This window comes from Gavialis gangeticus, unplaced genomic scaffold (assembly GCF_001723915.1).
Source record: "Gavialis gangeticus isolate Ggan-Ray unplaced genomic scaffold, GavGan_comp1, whole genome shotgun sequence".
Taxonomy (NCBI): Eukaryota; Metazoa; Chordata; order Crocodylia; family Gavialidae; genus Gavialis; species Gavialis gangeticus.
The window spans coordinates 25,079,285-25,084,844 of record NW_017728992.1 but is presented as its reverse complement, the minus strand read 5'-3'; positions in this window follow the sequence as shown (position 1 = coordinate 25,084,844).

Genomic DNA, 5,560 nt, shown 5'->3' with positions numbered 1-5,560 from the left:
CCCCCCCCCAGCTTATACTAACTTCTACCCCACATGCCAGAAGCAGCGCTGGGCAGATGCCGGCATCAGTTGTGGATACTGCTGGAAGTTCCCACTGTGGATTGGGGTAATTGGGGGCCAGGGGACCAGGGCCTGCAAGGAGAGTTGGCAGAGCAGGCAGGGGCAGGGACAGGGACAGGGAAAGGGTGTGTGGTTGGGGGCTGGAGGAGCATGAAGGGGTTCTCTCAGGCCAGTGTGGAGGAACATGTGCAGCATCCTTACACCAGGACACAGTGCCACAGTGCCCCGCCAAGGGTAGGGATGGGCAGGCAGAGACTCTTACCTGCATGGAGGAGGAGGTGGTGGTGGTGGCCACAGCACTGCAGCTCCAGGGATACAGGGGTATGCAGGTTGCATGCTTTACAGAATAATGGTAAAAGGAAAAAAATATTGTTTATTTTGAGGGCTTAAATAGGCCTTGTGCTGCAGGCTGACTCATCCCTGGCCATGCTGCCTCATTCCACCATGGCTGGGACTGGTATGTCCAGACCAGCCCTTCATCACTGGAGCAGGAGCCAAGCTCTGGAAAGCCCCACCCTTGCTGCCCCACATATGGGGGCTAGGGCCTGGGGCCCCCCTCTGGCAAGACTTTGAGGGAATGGTGTTATGGGTTGGGAATGAGGGGCACCCTCAGCTGCCTCCTCCTCTGCCCCCTCCTAAGCTGAAGCAGGGCCCTGCCCTGGGGTGCTGTGATGCCCTGCCACCATCTCAGTGCCCTGGGAAGTTGCCCTCACTGCCCACTCCTAAGGCTCACTCTGCCTGCAGGTTGTGTCAGCAGGGATGGCTGTGGCAGAGCGGGATGGGGGGGAGTCATGTTGGCAGGCTGAGAGGTTTGTGGCTTGGAAGTGAGGGGCACCAGCATATCAGGGCTGCTCAGAGTCACAAAGCAGTGGGGGGAGAGAGTAAGGGGAGGGACAGCTGCAGCTGGACCCACATCCTAGTGAGTGAAGGGGCAGGGGGGCAGATCTGAATTTTCATGACAAAAAAAACCCAAAATCAAATGCCAAAAATATATATGCATTTAAAATTTATTTTATTCCAATGATTGAGGTACTGGCAGGCTTCCAAATTGCTTTAAAATTGTAAATATATCAAAACATTGTGTTCAACTCATACGTGTGTGTGTGTGTATTTCATTTTATTCACAGAAAAACACAGATTTGGGTATTTGGTAAAGATAATTTTGCTTGATAAAAGAATTTGGGATTTTTATACAGAGAAAGCCAGGATCCTTGGTAATCATCAAGAACCTCTTTGAAATTGCATCTTGAATCCCAGCTTAAAAACTTTTATAGCAGCTTCAGGAAAAAGTAGAAACAACTCCTTCTCATTAACTTTAACCATTAGTTCCACCCCATCACAAGACTTCTAGTATCTTTTTTGGATGTAAACCAAAAAAATGTGCATGGGTGTGGGTGGGTGGAGAAGGGAAGGGAGAACCACAAATAAAAGCTATGTTGGCATGCATATACAGAATATGCGTATCTATGTTGTACATGTTCTCTTTTGAATAATCAACTGAGACTCAAAGAAAATCTTGAATATATATGAGCCCACACAGAAATGTCTTTGACACATTCTTGCTTATTTACAAAGGAGCATATACAAGGTCCTTTTCTTAGCATACAGTTTCATAGTAGTTAGGGGTCAGAAGGGACCTGAATAGATCATCTAATCTAACCCCCCACCACTGGTTGAAGCACACACTGGAATCACATGACCCCAGACAGGTGTTCATCCAACCTCTTTTTGAATTTACCCAAGGTAGGAGCAAGGACCATTTCCCTAGGAAGTTGGTTCCAGATCCTAGTTATCCTAACAGTAATAGTGCTTCCTAATCTCTAACCTGAACCTATTCTCAAGCAGCTTCTAGCCATTGTTCCTTATCACCCCAGGTGCTTCTGGGGGCCCTTCCTATTTGCTGCTGATCTCCCCTAACGAGTTTGTAGGCAGCCACCAAATCCCCCCTGAACAGGTTCAGGTCCCTCAGCCTCTCCTCATAGGGCCTGCCCTGTTGCCCTCCAACCAAGTGGGTGGTTCTTCAATGAACCCTCTCAAGGCAGGCCACATTCTTCTTAAAGTGCAGTGCCTAGAACTGGATGCAGTACTCCAATTGAGGCCGGACCAATGTCGCGTAGAGGGGCAGTATCACCTCTCTGGACTGACTTGAGTTGCATCTCTGGATGCACAACAAGGTGCTGTTGGCTTTGCTGGCTGAAGTCTGGCATTGGCGGCTCATGTTCATCTTGGAGTCAATAATGACTCCAAAATCCCTTTCCGCCTTTGTGCTCACAAGGGAGGAGCTCCCCAGCCTGTATGTATGCTGTGGATTCCTTCTCCCCAGGAAGTACTTATCTTTGCTAACAGGTCCAAATCTCTTTCCAGCCAGCACTCTGCCCAAAATATCTTTCAGTTTTTCCCCAGTGGTACATTACTATTACTTCTTATGCTCATCTCCGGGTGCTTCCTTATTTTGTAGCTGCTTTCTCTCGTACTCAGGTGTACATATCTCCAAAGGATATCCAGCTTCCTGCATTTTCATTCAGCACTCCAGGAAAGCTTCTCATACAGTTTCTTATCAGCCTTGCATTTGATCCATTTGAGCTTCTATAGTTTCAGATATGCTAAGCTTCTTTCCTGAAGTAAGTCTTTTTACTTGTATCCTGAGTAAAGAGCAGCAAGTAACAATGCCAATAGCTTTACCACAGATAATTGTAGCAAACTATCTAATGTCTGAGCAAATTCAAGCCTTTCACTAGGGAACGTTTCAAAGAAGTTGAGCAAACCGTAGTACAGAAGTGGGCTGAAGGAGATATAGTGGCATTCAAGCCCTAATCCTACAGAATTAAAGCACATACAGACTATTAAGTATTCAAAAATCATTGACAATAATCATAGATGATAGTTTGATGGAGCACCAGCACGATGCTCACTTCTTAAGGGCTGTTTCAGGCTCTGAGTAAGCCTGCTTTCTGAGCAGCAGGGGAAAGCCTCCCCTGGAAACCACTTTAAGGGGGAAGGTGGGTGGCAGAGCACCTTTGGTGTCTGCCACTTTGAGGCACAGAGACGGCAGCAGACAGGTGCTGGTCAGCCCTTATGAGGTCCTTTTAAGGTCCTAGTTCTCAGGGCTGAGGCAGCACTTTGCTGCCAGCAACGAAGGGAGCAACACCACCCAGCTGTGCTGCTGCTGCTCAAGGAACATCTTGGAGGTAAGAACAGGAGCTATGGGGATGTCATGAAGCTCCTGGTCCTGGGCATTACCTGAAATTGCACCCTGCCATGCAAGTGTGGCATGGTAGGACTGCTTGTGGCAAGGGAGTCCCTAAGAAATGCCAAGCCATTTACCTCCCCAGGGAAAGGCAGGTAGGGGCACCTTAACCCCAGCCCCCACCATCTGGTAGGTTAACAACACTGGAGGAAAGTAGGGCCAGGCATGCCTGGTGAGGGGCACCTGAGCCCAGAGTGGGTAGTGGGGCCAGGCATACCCAACTGGAGGCACCCGAGCCCAATACAAATAGTGGGGAGAGCCATGTTCATGGCGGGGTGGCAGACCTGCAGCCCCAGAGAAGGGGGGGAATGTGTTGAGGCCCCAGCACAGGAGGTAAATGCATAGAGGCCCCAGAGAGGGAATGATGGAGCTGAGTCTCAAAGCAGGGGGCAATTGCGTGGAGCCCCAGAGTAGGGGCAAGTGTGGAGACTCTGGAACAGGCAATGAGGCCCAGGTAAGCCTTCAGGTACCTGAGGCCGCAAGTGGGTTTGAGGCTGAGTAAGGCAGCTCAGAGAGAGCTGCAAGGAGAAGGGGTGAGTCATTTGCCCAATTAGGGAACTGTGTGTTGTGTTACCTGGTGAGGGGTCAGAGGCAGAGTTAACCCAGTGTTTGACAAATTGCCTGGCCACCACACAGATGAGGGTTGCAGGAGAGCCCCAAAAGACTGTGCCAGGGCTAGCCAAGGAGTTCAGGGACAAGCCTGATGTTGACTTACATGGTTGCTCTAGGGACCAAGGTGGTGTGAATAAAGCCCAGTAAGGGGCATGAGTGTGAGAGGCCTGATGAGAGCATGTGGAGTGGTAGAGGCCCCAGTGAAATAGGGCTGTATGTGTAAGGTCCTGAATAGGGCAGAATGAGAGAGGCCTAACACTATACTGAGTGTGGCCTGGCCTCAAGCCAGAGCATCGATCAAGCACAAGTATATCATCCGCAAGGCATGGGACATGATAGGCAAAGGTAGGAGTCATGTGTCTAACGCCTGTGAACAGCAGGGTACTCAAAGGGTAGCCTCCCACCTAATTAACATCACAATTACTTAACAACAAGGCATGGCAGGTAAGTAAGGCAGGTGGCTTGTCCAAAGACAGGTGGGCAGGTTGGAACTGTGACCAGGCCTGGGATTTTGCCCCGTCACAGGTAAATTCTTAATCAGAATCCATAGATAATAAATGGATTCTTATTCAGTATCAGAATATGAGTGTTTATCCAGATGCTCATTTATACTAAAACACCACTTTTGTCTATTATAGCCATTACAGAAGAAAGAAATAGATCTACTTCCTTTACCACTTCCTTTACTAACTTTTTGTTAGTCTGAACATTAACTAAGCACTACAGTTACAAAGTTGATTAGGCATCTCCATATTCAGACCAGCTGAACTCAGTGGGCATTATGTGCCTTTTTATCCCCCTTCCCCATCTCCCCAAGATATCTAGCTGTATCTTTAGGGCCAGATTAAAAATACATTTAAGTCTTATAACCGGCTCCACTCATGAAATAAAGATGAACGTGGTTTGGTGATCTCTATAACTAAAGAAATGCTGTTTAATTTTTAAGTACCTTAACCACATCAAATTTGTTCAATAAGGTTATCTATCCTCATTTACCAGATGGGGAAAAAACTAAGACAAAATTGAATTTTCTTGCTCAAGAGCAAGGGGAAAAAATAACATAAAAGAAAAAGCTAACAACCTTGCCTCTCACATTTTTCCTAGATCGTCACAACTACAACTTCACACCAATACTACAACAACCTTCATACACAGTTACAAAAGGATCATTGTGAACAATTCTACCTGTAATAAAGAATCAGTTAGAATCATTTTAAAATACCTAACTTGCTTCTATTTAAAGCCTTAGTAATATTTTGGAAACATGGATACAAACCCATCCTCCCCATTTAATAAAAGAAAGATCAGAAGTTAATCTCTCAGGACTTCAAAGAGAAAATAAGATATCAAACAAAGACAAATACAAGGGAAAGCTTTGCTGAATGTTGCAGTTTGGTAGGCGAAGACATAGCACCATACTGCTTTTTATACTAGGTGTCATGGTAAAGTTTCATTTGACTGCTGACACCACAGGAATTAAGGAACTGTATAGATCAAGGTTATGAGCAGGCGCCATAGAAAACAAGCCTAGTGTGTGCCCCCTAGGCAACCTCAGGAGCTGTCAATCAGCTCTGACTTATTTTCCACTACTGCGCAGGCTCAGTTGCTACATAGACCTTATTGCAGAGCATGTCCAGTGTA